General features: G+C 51.4%; 1 protein-coding gene across 4 annotated transcripts in view; it reads left to right on the plus strand.

Annotated features, from left to right (window-relative positions):
- LOC147706526 (alpha-2-macroglobulin-like protein 1) overlaps positions 1-18,070 on the plus strand; it is a 360,239-nt gene that overhangs the window by 158,809 nt on the left and 183,360 nt on the right. The window lies entirely within an intron of this gene.

An 18,070-nucleotide genomic window follows, 5' to 3' on the forward strand; every position in this document is an offset into this window, starting at 1 on the left:
CAGTCTCCTTTGACATGCTGCTTTATCTCATTCCTGAAGCAAGGCAGGATTTTAATAAAAATCTATCCTATTACAAAGGTGCCTTCAGCAATGTCCAAACCTTCCTCTGAGCGGCTTATTTATTAACAGCATTATTTGGAAGTGTTGTGGCAAACTGGCACATTATTAATTCTATGTGAACTTTTAAATATGTGTCTATAATGTTATCTATGTTCTATGTTTTTTCATTACTTCTGGCATTAGGTAAGCCGTTTTGATTTTTGGAAAATTATATGTATAAAATACTTATCGGGGCATTTCAGCCAGTCCTCTTTATCTTTTAGTCTGTAATTGTGTCATTCACAATTCTCTACCACCCACTACAGCATATTGACTGTCTTCACTGTGTGATGGCATTCTGCCCTTTAACAAGGAAAACATTCACACACTAAGGGTCCAATGAGGATGTCGGGCGTAGAGCCTCCCAGTCGGAGCCTCTCCTCCCTCCTGGGTTTCCCTCCATCCTGGGTTTCCCTCCGAACACTGTATTTTGATGAACCCGTCGGGACAGTAGTGGAATAGTAATCCCAATAATGACAGCGGAGCCAGGCTCGGCTCCGCCATCAGGATTATGATGTCGGTTTCCGACAGCCAATCTATGTTGACCTTTCCAACATGGTTTGGCAGTCAAAAACGGACTTTGGGGCCCTCTAGCAGGGCACCTTCCCCCCCCAACTGGCCCTCTGCATTATGGCATAGGGGGCACCAATGGTGCCCCCTCAACATCGGTGCACTGTGTGGCAGGCAGGTATGTTTCAAAACCTCCATTTCTCAATGTGAGCTTGTGCTGCAGGCCTTTTCGGCCCACCGCACAAGCTTTCATTGAGAAATGGAGGTTTACGACCCCCCTATGGGCAGTCTCATCAAAATACTACGGTTGGTTTCTTTCTGCAACAATGTTTCGTCTGCCTGACATCGTACTAAGGCCAAAAGTAGTTCACCTTCAGTGAAAGGGACTATTCTGGCAATGTGTTATTTTTTAAACCAAAATATAGTTTTGATTTTGGCAGCTGTTGCTTTTATCTTCTTTGAGCAGGGCCTAGAAACTTCCTAGCAAAGCCAAAAAGCTGCCAGCCAACCCCAGACCTATTGGCTTGTTTGCATAACTGGTCACCCTCAGAATAAAGCTCCACAGAACATTTTTCTGTGCCAGTGTGAGGAAACATGAACTACCAATTGGAAATCCCTTGCAGTATCACATTTTGTTCCACCCACTCTTAATTATGTGGTGCTGCCCATGAACAAATTTCCTGTGTCTCTTGTTGCAAGCTTCTTTCAATAGATGACTGAGAGGCGAGGATGTGGCCTCAAGACTAGAGCAATCAACCTCCAAGCTGGGGAATGGTATTCGAGTCTCAGCAGGGACGCTCAACATACTGTGGTTCTGGGAAAATCGCGAATTCTCTGTCTAACAAAATTAATGTGTTCATCTGTAACGCAACTGGTGCTCATGTTAAGTGCTCTGATACCTTAGGGTCAGCAGACACCGAAATGCGTGGTTGTGCGAACCTGAAATTGTAAAATAAAACTGATAACCTCTTCAAAGTACCCGTGAGTGTGAATCTTTCTTTCGTAAGAAGAGTGGGAAGAAATATATATATATTCCTTCTCCCACCAACCCATAGTTAAATTTGCATAGTTGGGGGAGAAAGACATTCCCATAGCACATCCGCAAAGTTGGTGAAATAGCTCATGGTTGAATAGAAAGATGTTATTTTCCAGACATGTTTTGATCATGGTTAGTAGCATGGCAGAATGTTCTAGTTCTCCAATATTTTTTTGTTTTAGAAAGTAGGCCCATGCATCTAACCCTATTGGATGTTCAATAGACGTGTATAGAGAGACTACGTCAATGGTGACGAGTAGGTATGTGGGATTCCAAGTTATGTTTGAAAGAACTCTCAGGAAATCAGAAGTATCTTGTATGTGTGATGGTAAATTTTTAACCATTGGTGCTAAATATTGGTCAATGTATGAGGAGATGTTTTCATAGATAGAGTCGCAAGACGAAACAATAGGTCTCCCTGGAGGATTTATTAAGGTTTTGTGAACCTTAGGCAGGAAATAGATTGTAGGGATAGTTGGTTTCTCCTTGAGTAGAAATGCATATTCATTATTTATTAATCCTTTTTCCCGCCATTCGTCTAAGTGCTGTCTCGTATCCTCAATCTTTTTCTGTATTGGATTTGTTTTGAGTAGTTTGTATTTTTTCTCATCTCGTAGTTGGTGATATGCTTCAACAATGTAATCTGTTGTATTTTGGATGACAATATTCCCTCCTTTATCGGCTGGCTTTATTATGATTTTGTCATTTTTAGCCAATGTTTGTAATGCTAGATGTTCATTGTTGGACATATTTTCTCTTTTGCCTCGGTTTCTCAGTTTGTAAATTTTTTCCAAGTCGCACATTAGTGCTTCGGAAAATGCATCTATTTTTTTTCCCGGTGATAGTTGCGGACAAAATTTTGATTTATTTTTTAAACCACTAGTTTCATGCGATGTTGTTGTAATGTCCATTGACTCTAATATTGTTAGTTCTGAGTCCTCATTCTCCTCAATGTTCTGCTCTAGTTCATATAGATCTTTAAGGAGTGGGATTTCCTCAATTGTCATTGAGTCTGAGTTTTGCAAGACATCCGATTTACTTTTTCCTGGAAAATTGTTATTAGGAATCCGTTTGTTGATGTGTATTTTGGCAAGTTTCAATTTCCTCACATATTTGTATAAGTCAATTTTAGTGTCAGTATAATTAAAATGTTGTTCAGGGCAGAAGGAGAGTCCTTTGTTTAGTGCTTTCTTCTCAAGTTCTGTGAGGCAATGGTCGGATAGGTTGATGATTAGGTTTTCAGTTTCTAGGTCTTCTTGGTTCGATTCCTCAATGGGTAGAATCTTTTTGGTTCTTGATAGTCTGTTAGGTCGAGGACCTAAAGGCTGCGCTTGCGCAGTCTGGGGTCGGAGAATTAATGTCCCTTAGTAGCGCTTTTGAACCCGCCTCCCTGCCCTGTCTCTCCTCCATTGGCTGGCTTCCTAAACAGAGGCCAGCCATTGGAGGAGAGATGCGTCACTCCGATTTAGCCCCGTCTTTTTCGGATTTGGGGGCGTAAGTTTTGCTGTTCTTTAGACAGTGACGTTGTCTGTCACTCAAAACAGCAAAACCACGCCCGATTCCGAAAAATTCGGAAGCTTACTGCCACCATTTTGCTGCTCGAGCAGCGTCTACCAGGACATGAGGTAAGCCTCTGCCCCCCTGTTTGTGCCTCGTTACTTGTGTGCATGTCCGGTATGTATTTCTGTCTGCCTGCTCCCCTGGCGAGCCTCACCCCCTCTCTGTATCATTAAGGGAAGCATCCCGGGAGTGTAGTGTGCGGGACGCAATGAAAAGCGCATGGCATTCTGAGTGGTTTCTCTTTGCGCTATCCGGGGTGAGCACCTGCCGGCTCAATTCTTTTCACTTTTCCCGCTCCCTGCCCACAGCAGCTTCTCCTGCTTCTCTCGCGGGGGGGGGGGGCTAGGGTATAGCTTCGTCGGCACTTTGATGCGGGTGGGATCCCCTTTTACTTCATGGCGCCTAGCAGCTCTTCACACGCTGCAGGCGCTCCCTTTCAAACTTCTTCACCCCCGCCGCCACAGCTTCACAGCTTACTTGCTGCGCGGCGGGGGAGGGTGCTGGCACTGTTCCCCTTTCACCCTCCCCAGGGCCTGGCGCTTTCACAGGTGGGGCAAAGTTAGCGATCACAGCGGGTAGGATCTGCTTGATGTAGTGTAGTTCATGCGGGTGGGCTCAGTTTATTTTTACTTTCACTCTCCCCGCCCGCAGGAGTTCCTCTGCTCACACGCTGCGCGGGGCGAAGGACAGGGTACGCTAAAGGCAGGCCGCGGGTGGGCTCCGCTGGCCTCTCCTTAATCTGGGCAGCTCTCCTTTAATGTTTATTCACCCCACCGCCGCACTTCACACACACGGCGCGGCGGGGGACGGTGCAGGCAGGCCGCGGGTGGACTCCGCTGGCGCTGCTGTCATAAGGGGGGTCGCTCCTGGCATCCGCGACCCCCTGGGGCCATACACAGCACCTGGGCTCACCTCCGGCCCACGGGCCTTTTCCCCAGTGCGGGTGGGCTCCACATGGCTCTTGCTTGTTTTATATAGCGCAGACTCGACCCGAAGGTATCAGAGCGCTTTACATTAGCACCAGTTGTTTTACAGACGGACACATTTATTTTGTTAGTTTTGTATTAAACAATGGTCCTTTAACTTAAACAATTTATGTTAGAATGAGCACAGACTAAAGATAAAGCCTTTATCTTTAGTCTGTGCTCATTCTAACATAAATTGTTTAAGTTAAAGGACCATTGTTTAATACAAAACTAGTACTACCCGGGGTCCTTTGCTACCTATACGGGTTCCCTTGTTTAAAAATAGCAACATTTATTTTGTTAGGCAGGGGGATATTAAGTGATTTGCGCAGGTGACATGGGAGGGACAAAGACCACTTGCACGTCTGGAAGGGGTTTGGTTCGTGCAACCCCTCCCTTCTTGGTGCCTATCCACCCTCTTAATAACACGGCTTCTGTGCCACCCCCTGCCCTTTTGTGATTCATTCTTGTTAAAATCCTTGGTGCCTTCCATCCCACCCCAGGAACCATACCAGCCCCTTACAGTGACCTCAGTCGTGCCCTCCCATTCCCGCTGCACCCCCGACCCGCCCATTCGTTCTATGGTTCTTGTTCCTATCGTGTCCTCGCGCCCGGGATCCTTCCCCCATTACCTGTATTATGTTGAAAATGATGTCTGGTTACCTGGCCAACAATCTGAGCTGTGCTCTGCGAGTGAGCCCAGCTCTCACAAACGCAGCTCCTAGTGTCTGCTCTAGAACAAAGACACGGCTCAGGCGGCAGGGGTTCAGGCATCCGAATTTACCTGTAACCCTTTACTTACAGACCATTCTGAGATATAATGAATCCGAGATACAGGCAATTCCTGGAAATGACTGCGCCCACTTTACCTAAGACTCGCAGTGCCAAAAACAAGCTATCTATTCTGTCACAATAAGCAGAGTCAGGACAGGAAGGATGAAATTCTCTGAAAGGGCGAAGCTTGTGACGCACAGGCTCGGCACAGTGACCCACTACACGTTCTTAATCTAGCACACTTTTTTAAAACTGAATACACAAGCAGCTTAACCTGCCCTTTTGGCTTCGCCCATTGGGGACACTTGATGATCCCAGAGCACCCTTTTCAGACCCCAGGCTTTATTTAACAAATGGGTGTGTTCCAGAAATTGTAGTCTTGCTTCCGTTTAATGGAAGTGCTGGGGTTGACATGCACGAAAACAATGGTTTGTTAAGGTAAGTCACAGGACTACAGCTCACGTGGCCTGCCTGATGTCGTCATCTGGTAATTGTAGGAAGGGCGAGACTCTAGTTGGCGCAGTGTAGCACTAGCGACAAGCAGGGACTCTCTCTTCCTCGTCAGGGCTGAGGGTTACCTTCCAGACAACCTCTGCTTACCCTCTAGGTAGTGTGGCTTAAGCAGTCTTAGGCTAATCTTTGGGGCACATAGGGTTAAACATTTGCAATATTACACCATCACAACCAACCCACCACACAATGACACCAAACTGTATTTGTAAAAATATATATCTTTATATAGATTTCAAGCAGGTTTGTAAATACAGTTGTCAAACTTTCAATAGCGGTTCCAGTTTACTCAGTTCAGGTTGCCACAGTTCTTTCGTAGCAATAAGCAATCTTTTGGGCCTTCTGCCTAGGTTCAGTAAGGTTCAGTGTCTTGTAGCGCCTCAATGCGCTTTCCGCTGTCTCTGCTCGCTTCAGAGAGGAGATCGGGCCTCGAGGACCAGGAGCTGTGCAAGCCTCGGGTTCAGAGGCGGCTCGCGTTGGGAGCAGATAGCGCGGTGCGAGCTCGAGTTGCAGGACGCTCGCACCGTGAGGATACAACACAGTACCTTTCAAATTCTTGTGGAGCGTGCGGCTTCCAGGGGAGCTGTCCCACGTCGCGTTGCTTTTCCGGGGTCGCTGTTCGCTGCGGCTCTCAGCCGGGCAGGTCACAGGTCATCCGGGGCGGCGGTGTTCAGTGGCGGCAGGGTCCTCCCTTCGTCGTTCGCTCCGACCCTGGAGGCGGCGGCTGTGTGGTGGTGGCGGCAAGTGGCAGTACGGTCCCCAAGTGCAGGACGTACCCAGCCAAAGTGCCGGTTGCAGCTGTGCGTTCACAGCTGAGCTGTCGGCAGGCTATCGACCAGAGGGGGGTTATCACAGGGCGGCTGTCCGTCTTCGCAGGTGGATTGACGGCTCGAAGCGCAGTCAATTCGGGAGCTTGGACTGGACGGGTCCTCCTTCACTTTGCTCTCGGGCTCCCGGTGCAGATGCGGTCACGGTGTTCGGGCCAGCGGCGGCTGGACCTCACGTTGCTCTCGCTGTTGCTTTGGGCCCCGGTCACGATGCTTGGGGGGATGTCGTTGCCTTGGATTACGGGGAGCGTGGCAGGCTTGCCCAGCGCTCCCAGACCCCTCTGTCAGTACTGCAGAGATAAGCAGCACACACAGTCGCTTTCTTCAGGATGTAGCGCCCACTGGTCCTGGGGCGCTGGTCAGGGGGCAAGTTCAGCAGCAAGCCCTTGGAGATCTTTCAGCAGAGTTTGGCACAAAGTTTCACAAAGCAAAAGTCTTCTTGTAGTCTTTCCTTTTTCCTCTCCTTCTGCAGCAAGGCACCAGACACAGGCAAGAGTCAGCACCCTTCCTTGTCCTTCCAGGTCCTTCTCATCGGGCAGAGTTCCTTCTGTAGCACAAACAGGATCTAAGTTACAAGGAGCAGGGCTCCTACTTTTATACTGCATTTCTTTTGTTCTTACAGGCCAGGGGGGCCTTTGCATAGCCACTTTCAGTCCTTGAGTACCTTGTTGGGTGCAATCCGGCTTCTGCTTTCAGTGTGAGGGGCAGGCACGTCAGACGCCCCACAGGAGGTGGAGCCAGCATTGTGTGGACAGGGGCAGCCAGAAGTACCTTGTTGATGGGGCTTCGCCCTTCCTGGGCCAGGTGTCGGCTGAGTCATCAGTCGCTCCCCAGGAGGGTGGAGCCAGCATTGTGGTGGCAGAGCACAGCAAGATTCAGAGTCAAGAGCCACTCCTGCCTCCCACTAAGGTGTAATCTGCGCATTCACCGCCTGTCATCCCCCAGCCCTGTCACTCACACATCCCAGACAGTCAGATCCACATACCAGCAGAGGCGGGCTGAAATGGTTAGGCAAGCAAATGCTAACTTTCTAAAAGTAGCATTTGCAAACACAGGATATTAAAATAAACTTTACTAAAAGAAATATTTCATTATCCTGAGTTCAGGCATACTAAACACGACTCTCTACCATGCTCCTTGGGCCTGCTGGGATTATAGAGTTTAATAATTCCAGCAGCCCATTCTGGCCTAAAGGAAGCAGGTAGCCTTACAATAGTGAAATACGAATTTAGTTGTAAGTCACTACTAGGACATGCCACACACATCAGGGCTTGTCCTACCTTACACTTACAATGCACCCTGCCCTCAGGCCTACCATAGGGGTGACTAACATGAAGTCAAGGGAAGGTTCAGGGGCTGGCGAGTGGGTGCACTTGCCCAGCCGGCATGACAGTACGAGACTGCACGCAGGGTCTGCAATGGCGGACCCTAGACACATCTTAAGGCTGCTTCTGTGGGTGGCGCAACCAGCGCTGCAGGCCCACTAGCAGTATTGGCATTCACAAGCCCTGGCACTCCTAGTGCGCTTTACTAGGGACTAATAGTAAATCCAATGCACCAATCATGGACATCAATCACATGTACAATTTACAGTAGGGAGCACTTGCACTGCGGCACGGGTCGGCCGTGGCGCAGTGCCCTGAGTATCGGAAAACCAGCAAAACATCGGAGGCACACCAGCAAAAAGTGGAAGGGAAACTCACGCCAAGGTGCCAGGTCTAACATGTGTCCCCTCCAGCTGAAATGTGGGGGGGAACTACCCTTCCCCAGGGAGTTCCACATCACTAAGGCGGAAAAATCTGGACAGACCGTCAGCATTGGAGTGATCTGTGCCAGGGCGGTGTTCCACCGTAAAGTCCATACTCTGTAGAGAAATGGACCACCTCAACAGTTTCGGGTTCTCACCCCTCATCTGCATCAACCATCTGAGGGGCCTGTGGTCCGTCTGAACTCGGAAGTGAGACCCAAACAAGTAGGGTCTTAGCTTCTTCAGCGCCCAGACCACAGCAAATGCTTCTCGCTCTATTGCACTCCACCTACTTTCCCGTGGAAGTAACCTCCTACTGATGAAGGCTACGGGTTGGTCAAAGCCCTCCTCAGTCATCTGTGAAAGAACAGCCCCTACACCATGCTCTGAAGCGTCTGTTTGCACTATGAATTCCTTGGAGAAATCAGGAGCCAGGAGCACGGGCGCCGTGCACATGGCAGTCTTCAGGGTGTCAAAAGCCTTCTGACAGGTGTCAGTCCAAATCACATTCCTGGGCTGCTTCTTCGAAGTCAGCTCTGTCAAGGGGGTCACAATCGTGCCTTAGCCCTTGACAAACCTCCTGTAATACCCAGTGAGCCCCAGGAAGGCTCTCACTGCCGTCTGGGTCTTGGGGGGTTCCCAAGCCAGGATGGTCTCAATTTTGGGTTGCAAGGGTGCCACTTTGCCACTCCCCACTTGGTGTCCCAAGTACACCACTGAACCCTGCCCAATCTGGCACTTGCTTGCCTTGATTGTGAGGCCTGCTCTGCGCAGGGCCATCAACACTTCCCAGAGGTGTCGCAGGTGTTCTGGCCAGGTACCACTGAACATCGCGATGTCATCCAGGTAGGCGGCACTGAACTCATCCAGCCCAGCCAACACCTGGTTGACCAATCTCTGAAAGGTGGCAGGGGCATTCTTCATTCCAAATGGCATAACCCGGAACTGGAAATGCCCATCTGGTGTAGAGAATGCTGACCTCTCCTTTGCCCCATCGGTCAAGGCGATCTGCCAGTACCCAGACGTTAAATCAAACGTGCTGAGGAACCTGGCAGCCCCTAGCCGATCAATGAGCTCATCAGCTCTGGGGATGGGGTGCGCGTCAGTCTTGGTGACTGAATTGAGTCCTCTGTAGTCCACACAGAACCGGAGTTCGGGTGTGGCTCCCGGCGCAGCAGCCTTTGGGACCAAGACCACGGGGCTGGACCAAGGACTGCTGGAAGCCTCAACCACCCCAAGGGCAAGCATCTTGGAGACCTCCTCCTTGATGCAGGCCCGGACCCTGTCAGTCACTCTGTAAGCCTTATGCTTCACAGGTAAGCTGTCTCCAGTGTCCACATCATGGACGCATCAATCTGTGACACTCAGAACCAGGGAGAACAGATCTGGAAACTGCCCCAGCAACTGGCGGCAGTCTTCCTGTTGTTCGGGGGTCAGGGTGGGTGAGAGGTTAACTCCATCCACTGACCCATCTTTCTCACAGGCCACTAAGAGGTCAGGAAGAGGCTCCGACTCCTCCTCCATTCCATCATCAGTTGCCAACAACATGCCCACTTCGGACCTTCTTAAGTGGGGCTTGAGGCGGTTGACATGTAGGACCCTCAAAGGGTTCCTGGGCGTCTTCATGTCCACCAAGTATGTCACTGGGCTCTTGCGCTCCACAACCTCAAATGGACCTGTCCACTTATCCTGAAGGGCACAGGGTTCCACTGGGGCCAGGACATACACCTCTTGTCCAGGCTGAAGCTCGACCAGAGTGGCATTCTGGTCGTACCACTGCTTCATTTCCTCCTGACTTGCTTCCAGATTTGCCTCGGCAAGTTGTCTGAAGCGCCTGGTTTGGTTTCTGAAGGCCAGCATGTAGCTATATACATTCTGGGGAGGTTTCCTGGGAGATTGCTCCCAGCCTTCCTTTACCAAACTCAGTGGTCCTCTCACGGGGTGACCGTACAGCAGTTCAAAGGGGCTGAACCCTAGGGACTTCTGTGGTACCTCGCGATATGCAAAGAGCAGGCATGGTAAGAGGACGTCCCACTTACGCCTCATTGGACCTTCCAGGCCCATGATCATGCCTTTCAGGGTTCGGTTGAACCTCTCAACCAACCCGTTTCCTTGGGGATGGTAAGGCGTGGTGAACTTGTAAGTTACACCACACTCTTGCCAAAGGGACTTCATATACTTGGATATGAAGTTGGTCCCCCTGCCGCTCACCACCTCTAGAGGGAATCCTACTCGTGAGAAAATTCCCATCAGTGCACGTCCCACCACGGGGGCCGTCACTGTCCTCAGAGGGATGGTTTCAGGGTACCGGGTGGCATGATCCACCAAGACCAGGATGAACCTGTTGCCCATGGCTGTCTTGGGGTCCAGAGGCCCAACAATGTCAATACCCACTCGTTGGAATGGCGTACCGACCACAGGGAAGGGTTGGAGGGGAGCCTTGTTCTTCCCTCCGCTCTTCCCACTTGCCTGGCAAGTCGGACAGGTCCTACAATGAGCGTCTGAGCTCTTGTGGATTTGGGGCCAGTAAAAGTGGGTGACAAGCCTGTCTTAGGTCTTGTCCATCCCCAAATGTCCTGCTAAAGGCACATCGTGAGCCAGCCCCAGTAGGAAGGCTCTGAACTTCTGGGGTACCACCAGCACACGGGCTGACCCAGGTTCAGCAGCCTTAGGCTCTGAATACAGGAGGTCGTTCTCCCAGTACACATAATGTGTTTTGGCCTGAACACCATTGGCCTGGTCTGCAGCCTGCTGCCGCATACCCACGAGAGAAGGGCATTCTTTCTGCTCCCTGCAGAATTCCTCCCTGGAGGGTCCTCCTTCTTGCTGCCAATGGGTCAGCTCAGGCAGGTCCCCCAGTTCAGCAATCTGTTCCCCTGTAGGCTCCAGGGCATCCCCCTCAAGGTCTGCTTCCTCCTGGACCGTGGGAACTTCATGGGCCGGTTTCCCGCGCCCCCTGCGCCTTCTCCCTAAGGCCGGTTCCTGGGCCTCTCCTTCAGGCCCCAGGACCTCTTGATCACCCCTACTGGCTGCCATCGACCGGGTGGTCACGCACGCCCAGTCAGGTAGACCCACCATCCTCAGGTGAGTCGTCTTCTCCACCTTTTCCCAAGGGGAGTGCTCCAAGTCATTCCCTAGCAAATAGTCAACAGGCATGGTTTTCCTCACACAGACCTGCAGAGTACCAGAGACCCCCCCCCCCCCCACTCGAAGGGAACTTGAGCCATCGGACACTGACTCTCTGAATTATCAGCATTGATAACCCTACAGTAGGCATGGGGTACAACCTGCTCTTGAGACACCAGGTGCTGCCTCACTGCAGTCACACTGGCTCCTGTATCTCTAAGAGCCTCAGCTTCCCTACCATTGATGATCACCACCTGCCCATATTTCTTAGTGTTAGAGGGCAGGTAGTTTGTAGGGACCATCTCGCTGTCTCCTAGTGAGACTAGGGTCATCTGAACGGGATCTCCACCCCCCGGGACCATCACTTCTTCTCCTAAGTGAACACTAGTCACTTGACGGGGCGGAGCACCAGTGGGTGCGGGTTTTCCAAACAGGCGACACTTGGGGTCACTGGATATGTGCCCCGGCTCGCCACATTTGAAACAATTGAAGGGCCCCTTTGGAACAGGTCTACCTGTCGGGCCCCATTCTGCTTTGGGGGTGGGGGAGGCTGAGAACCTTTCTGCTGGTCCCCTTGGGGATTACTTTGGGGGCCTTTTTGGAACCCTTTCTGTTTTCCCTTGTCCCCCCCATTCTTCTGCTGGGGACCCTGCCCACCCTTGGCGGAGTCTCCCACTGGACCCTTGTGGACCCTGGTGCTGAGCCAGCGGTCCGCCTCCTCAGCAAGCTTCCTCGGGTTGGACAGCTTGCTATCGATCAGGTGTTGGCGTAACTCAGGAAAACAGTGATCAGACAAGTGCTCCCATGCAATTAAATCAAAGAGACCTTGAAAATCATTCACTTTGCTACCCTTCACTCAACCATCCAGTGCTCTGCAAAAATAAGTCACATACTCCACATACGTATTCCCAGGCCGCTTAGTACATCCCCTAAACTTCTGTCTATACATTTCAGGGGTAAGCCCGTACCTGTTCATTAAAGCTTCTTTCATGTGGGAATAGGATCTCTGGTTTTCAACGGGCAAATCTAGCAGGGTATCTCGCCCTTCGCTAAGGAACCTTCCCCACAACCCCGCTCCCCAATCCTTGTCAGGGACCCGGTGGGAGGACATGGCTACCTCGTATGCCCTAAACCACTGTCCTATGTCATCCCCCTTAAAGAACTCTTTAACTACATCCTTGGGGATGTGCACTCTTGACTCTACCTGCACCGGCGTTGTGCTGCCACCAGAGGGAGGATGATCCAAGTTTCTCTCCTTTAGACTCATCTCCCTCATCTTTAATTCGTAATCCATTTGGTGCTTTCGCTCTTCCAGCGCCATTCTTTTGGTTTCAAGCTCCAGTTGGATTTTTAATTCTGCCAGCTTTCTTTCATGATCCCTCGTTTCTTTCCTGTCCGCCAGCTCCTCTGGCGACAGTCCTCTACCCAAGCTGTGCACGCTGTCTTGCTTTTCGAGATCCACAGGCGCCCCCTGCTCCTCGGTGGCATCCTGATCCTCAAGGGCATCTTGATCCTCCGGGGACTTTCTGGACTCTATCCAGGCTTTCAGGGCCTTGTAGAGTTCTGGCTTGTTCTTGCAACCGGCGTGCGGAACCTTGAGTTTTTTGCAAAAAAACTTCAGCTCATTCTTTGAGTATTTGTCCAGCTTTGCTGCATCCCATTCCACCTCCAACATCTCAGAGGTCGTAGACTCTGCTCCATCCAGGCTCTTCGTGCCCAGCATGGTTTCTTCACTAGGGATCTTCTCTCGGCAAAATTACAACAAAACCTGTGGCCAAGTAACTGGACTGAAATCACTGTGCAATGGTCAGAAGTTAAGGTATAAACACTGCAAATGTAAATTCGAAAATCCTCACCGCTGCGTCCAATGTAGGAAGGGCGAGACTCTAGTTGGCGCAGTGTAGCACTAGCGACAAGCAGGGACTCTCTCTTCCTCGTCAGGGCTGAGGGTTACCTTCCAGACAACCTCTGCTTACCCTCTAGGTAGTGTGGCTTAAGCAGTCTTAGGCTAATCTTTGGGGCACATAGGGTTAAACATTTGCAATATTACACCATCACAACCAACCCACCACACAATGACACCAAACTGTATTTGTAAAAATATATATCTTTATATAGATTTCAAGCAGGTTTGTAAATACAGTTGTCAAACTTTCAATAGCGGTTCCAGTTTACTCAGTTCAGGTTGCCACAGTTCTTTCGTAGCAATAAGCAATCTTTTGGGCCTTCTGCCCAGGTTCAGTAAGGTTCAGTGTCTTGTAGCGCCTCAATGCGCTTTCCGCTGTCTCTGCTCGCTTCAAAGAGGAGATCGGGCCTCGAGGACCAGGAGCTGTGCGAGCCTCGGGTTCAGAGGCGGCTCGCGTTGGGAGCAGAGAGCGCGGTGCGAGCTCGAGTTGCAGGACGCTCGCACCGTGAGGATACAACACAGTACCTTTCAAATTCTTGTGGAGCGGGCGGCTTCCAGGGGAGCTGTCCCACGTTGCGTTGCTTTTCCGGGGTCGCTGTTCGCTGCGGCTCTCAGCCGGGCAGGTCACGGGTCATCCGGGGCGGCGGTGTTCAGTGGCGGCAGGGTCCTCCCTTCGTCGTTCGCTCCGACCCTGGAGGCGGCGGCTGTGTGGTGGCGGCAAGTGGCAGTACGGTCCCCAAGTGCAGGACGTACCCAGCCAAAGTGCCGGTTGCAGCTGTGCGTTCACAGCTGAGCTGTCGGCAGGCTATCGACCAGAGGGGGGTTATCACAGGGCGGCTGTCCGTCTTCGCAGGTGGATTGACGGCTCGAAGCGCAGTCAATTCGGGAGCTTGGACTGGACGGGTCCTCCTTCACTTTGCTCTCGGGCTCCCGGTGCAGATGCGGTCACGGTGTTCGGACCAGCGGCGGCTGGACCTCACGTTGCTCTCGCTGTTGCTTTGGGCCCTGGTCACGATGCCTTGGATTACGGGGAGCGTGGCAGGCTTGCCCAGCGCTCCCAGACCCCTCTGTCAGTACTGCAGCGATAAGCAGCACACACAGTCGCTTTCTTCAGGATGTAGCGCCCACTGGTCCTGGGGCGCTGGTCAGGAGGCAAGTTCAGCAGCAAGCCCTTGGAGATCTTTCAGCAGAGTTTGGCACAAAGTTTCACAAAGCAAAAGTCTTCTTGTAGTCTTTCCTTTTTCCTCTCCTTCTGCAGCAAGGCACCAGACACAGGCAAGAGTCAGCACCCTTCCTTGTCCTTCCAGGTCCTTCTCATCGGGCAGAGTTCCTTCTGTAGCACAAACAGGATCTAAGTTACAAGGAGCAGGGCTCCTACTTTTATACTGCATTTCTTTTGTTCTTACAGGCCAGGGGGGCCTTTGCATAGCCACTTTCAGTCCTTGAGTACCTTGTTGGGTGCAATCCGGCTTCTGCTTTCAGTGTGAGGGGCAGGCAAGTCAGACGCCCCACAGGAGGTGGAGCCAGCATTGTGTGGACAGGGGCAGCCAGAAGTACCTTGTTGATGGGGCTTCGCCCTTCCTGGGCCAGGTGTCGGCTGAGTCATCAGTCGCTCCCCAGGAGGGTGGAGCCAGCATTGTGGTGGCAGAGCACAGCAAGATTCAGAGTCAAGAGTCACTCCTGCCTCCCACTAAGGTGTAATCTGCGCATTCACCGCCTGTCATCCCCCAGCCCTGTCACTCACACATCCCAGACAGTCAGATCCACATACCAGCAGAGGCGGGCTGAAATGGTTAGGCAAGCAAATGCTAACTTTCTAAAAGTAGCATTTGCAAACACAGGATATTAAAATAAACTTTACTAAAAGAAATATTTCATTATCCTGAGTTCAGGCATACTAAACACGACTCTCTACCATGCTCCTTGGGCCTGCTGGGATTATAGAGTGTAATAATTCCAGCAGCCCATTCTGGCCTAAAGGAAGCAGGTAGCCTTACAATAGTGAAATACGAATTTAGTTGTAAGTCACTACTAGGACATGCCACACACATCAGGGCTTGTCCTACCTTACACTTACAATGCACCCTGCCCTCAGGCCTACCATAGGGGTGACTAACATGAAGTCAAGGGAAGGTTCAGGGGCTGGCGAGTGGGTGCACTTGCCCAGCCGGCATGACAGTACGAGACTGCACGCAGGGTCTGCAATGGCGGACCCTAGACACATCTTAAGGCTGCTTCTGTGGGTGGCGCAACCAGCGCTGCAGGCCCACTAGCAGTATTGGCATTTACAAGCCCTGGCACTCCTAGTGCGCTTTACTAGGGACTAATAGTAAATCCAATGCACCAATCATGGACATCAATCACATGTACAATTTACAGTAGGGAGCACTTGCACTGCGGCACGGGTCGGCCGTGGTGCAGTGCCCTGAGTATCGGAAAACCAGCAAAACATCGGAGGCACACCAGCAAAAAGTGGAAGGGAAACTCACGCCAAGGTGCCAGGTCTAACAGTAATCCTATTCATTGCACAATGTCCATTCTTCCCTTTGGTCCTGTGCCCTGGCTGCCAAATGTGTCTTTGTCCTGGCTGGCAAGCTTGCTAGCGCTGTGCACTGGTTGCCAGGTGTATCTCTACCATCCCTTCCCCGTTTGCTATGTCTGCATCTGACCCTCTGGTGTGTCAGTCCTGTATATTGCCTGCCTCCTGTAAATTGCCTTCCTCCTGTGCTTTGCCTGCCTCCTGTGTCTGTGCTTTGCCTGCCTCCTGTGTCTGTGCTTTGCCTGGCTCCTGTTTCTGTGCTTTGCCTGGCTCCTGTTTCTGTGCCATGCCTGCCTCCTGTGTCTGTGCTTTGCCTGCCTCCTGTGTCTGTGATTTGCCTGCCTCCTGTGTCTGTGCTTTGCCTGCCTCCTGTGTCTGTGCTTTGCCTGGCTCCTGTTTCTGTGCCATGCCTGCCTCCTGTTTCTGTGCCATGCCTGCCTCCTGTTTCTGTGACACACCAGTCTTGTGTCCTGTCTGCTCTGTATTCCTGTGCCCTGTCTAGTGTTTAATACAGACTCAGTTAATTTAGTTTATGTGCCTGCTGCATGAAGGCTTCTGTGTGCAAGCTGCAGATTGCAGCTTCAAATCTTAGTGGGCTTATGTAGTCTTTTATCCTACAGAGCATTTTCCAGGCTCGCTAGCATTACAGAAATCCTCTTGTTCGAGGCATTTGGGCTGCTGAATTCATATCTGTGCATAGATTGCCGCCTAGTGTTGGGTCCGGATGATTGCACATTGTTGTCCTGGAAGAGTCTTCGAAATATCACGAGATAGGTGGCTCCTCCCCTGGACTACAGTGCGCATGGGCATCCTCTCCATCCTCAGATTGTTTTTTTCCGCCATTGGGTTCGGATGTACTTTCTTGACTCCAGGTTGGAATCGATATAAAACTCTTTTCGCAAGGCCAAAAGGCCTTCGGGGCGTCGGTATGGTCTCTCGTTCGGTGCCTAGTACTTGATCCAGTTCTTCGAACAGGACGTCAAAGGCCGTTTGCCTTTTTCGACACCTAAGGCCCCGACGACGATCGACGATGGAATGGAGCCCGTTCAAGAGATGCCCCGTCTGCAACTCCAAATACCCTCACATTGATGTGCACCCAGTGTGCAATAAATGCCTATCTCCAGACCATGACGAGGCCAGCTGCATGGCCTGTTCTAAGTTCCGGTCAAAGAAGACACTTTGGCTTCGACACGCCGCACGACAGTCGGTGCAGAAAACAGCGCCCGACCCGGAGAACATCTTCTAGGCTGATGACGATGTGGGCGTCTATGAAGAGGATCCTGACCAGCAGTCGGACCCTGCATCAGAGCACGACTCTAACTATAACGAGGACGAAGAAGAAGACTACGTCCATGAGGAAGACGTCGTCGAGGTAGGAGACGACGCAGAGGCCATCGGAGCCGTCGATGACGACTCGAGCGATGAGCAAGGCCCACCCGCAGGGCCCAATACTGACACTATACTCTCTAAGGCTCAGGTCGAGGCATCGCCGGAAGGCCTTAGCCAAGATCTTAACCTGCATTCTATAGCCCCGCGTCAAGGCCCGGCTAAGAATACTTCTAAGGAGCCATCGGTCGATCAAACACTCCCAGCGGTAAAACCGAAACCGACAGATGCCAAATCGAAACCGAAACTGCTACAGACAGTCCTCGGATCGACGGCCTCGGATTCGTCGGCTCCAATCAAATCTAAGAGTGTCATCGGCGTCGGCCCGAAAACCGGGGGTCCGAAGCCTGTCTTTGCGGTCAAGCACGTCGCGCTGACGCAGTCGACATCGACGTCCAAAGATGGCGACACTGGCAAAGGACTCAAGGCTAAAAAGGCTATCGATCCTAAGCTTACAGCCTCCAAGCCAATATTCAGCAAGGCCTTCGAGTCGATGAGTAAACCCGACCCGAAAGAGCATGTTGCGTCGAAGCAAAAGAGCATGCCTGCTGCGCACCGGGAGCTCGAGTCGACGCAAGGCCGCAAGCAAACTAGTGATCAGACGAAGTCGGTCGGATCGAAGACAGCGCCACCCTCGAAGAAGGTCGGTTCGTCTCCAATGCTTACTCCACCAATTAAGTATGGACTACCCCCGACCGCTCTACCCAAAGCGTTCGAGCCACAAAAGGGCACCGACACAACCAAAAAAGTGTCGATGGTTTCAAGGACGCAGCCCGTTGAGGAGGATGTGGTGTTCCAAGCACCCTCCTATGACAATCAACTGAAATTGTTCATCGACTCGGATTCTGGCAGTCTCCTCATTTACAAACGGAAAATCATTCCAGAAAATCCTTTATAGTCATACAAAATCCCTCTCAAAAGGAAAAGGGATTCTGCCACCTCACCTGTTCTTTTTGAAGCTGTGGAATCCTATGGACAAGACTATGCCTATTCTCCCACACGCACCAATGAGGATATGGGAGAGGGATACAATGAGGATGACTTTACTTATCCTGTTGACACAGATCAGGAAGAACCTCAACCCT

Source organism: Lissotriton vulgaris, chromosome 7 (assembly GCF_964263255.1).
Source record: "Lissotriton vulgaris chromosome 7, aLisVul1.2, whole genome shotgun sequence".
NCBI classification, from domain to species: domain Eukaryota; kingdom Metazoa; phylum Chordata; class Amphibia; order Caudata; family Salamandridae; genus Lissotriton; species Lissotriton vulgaris.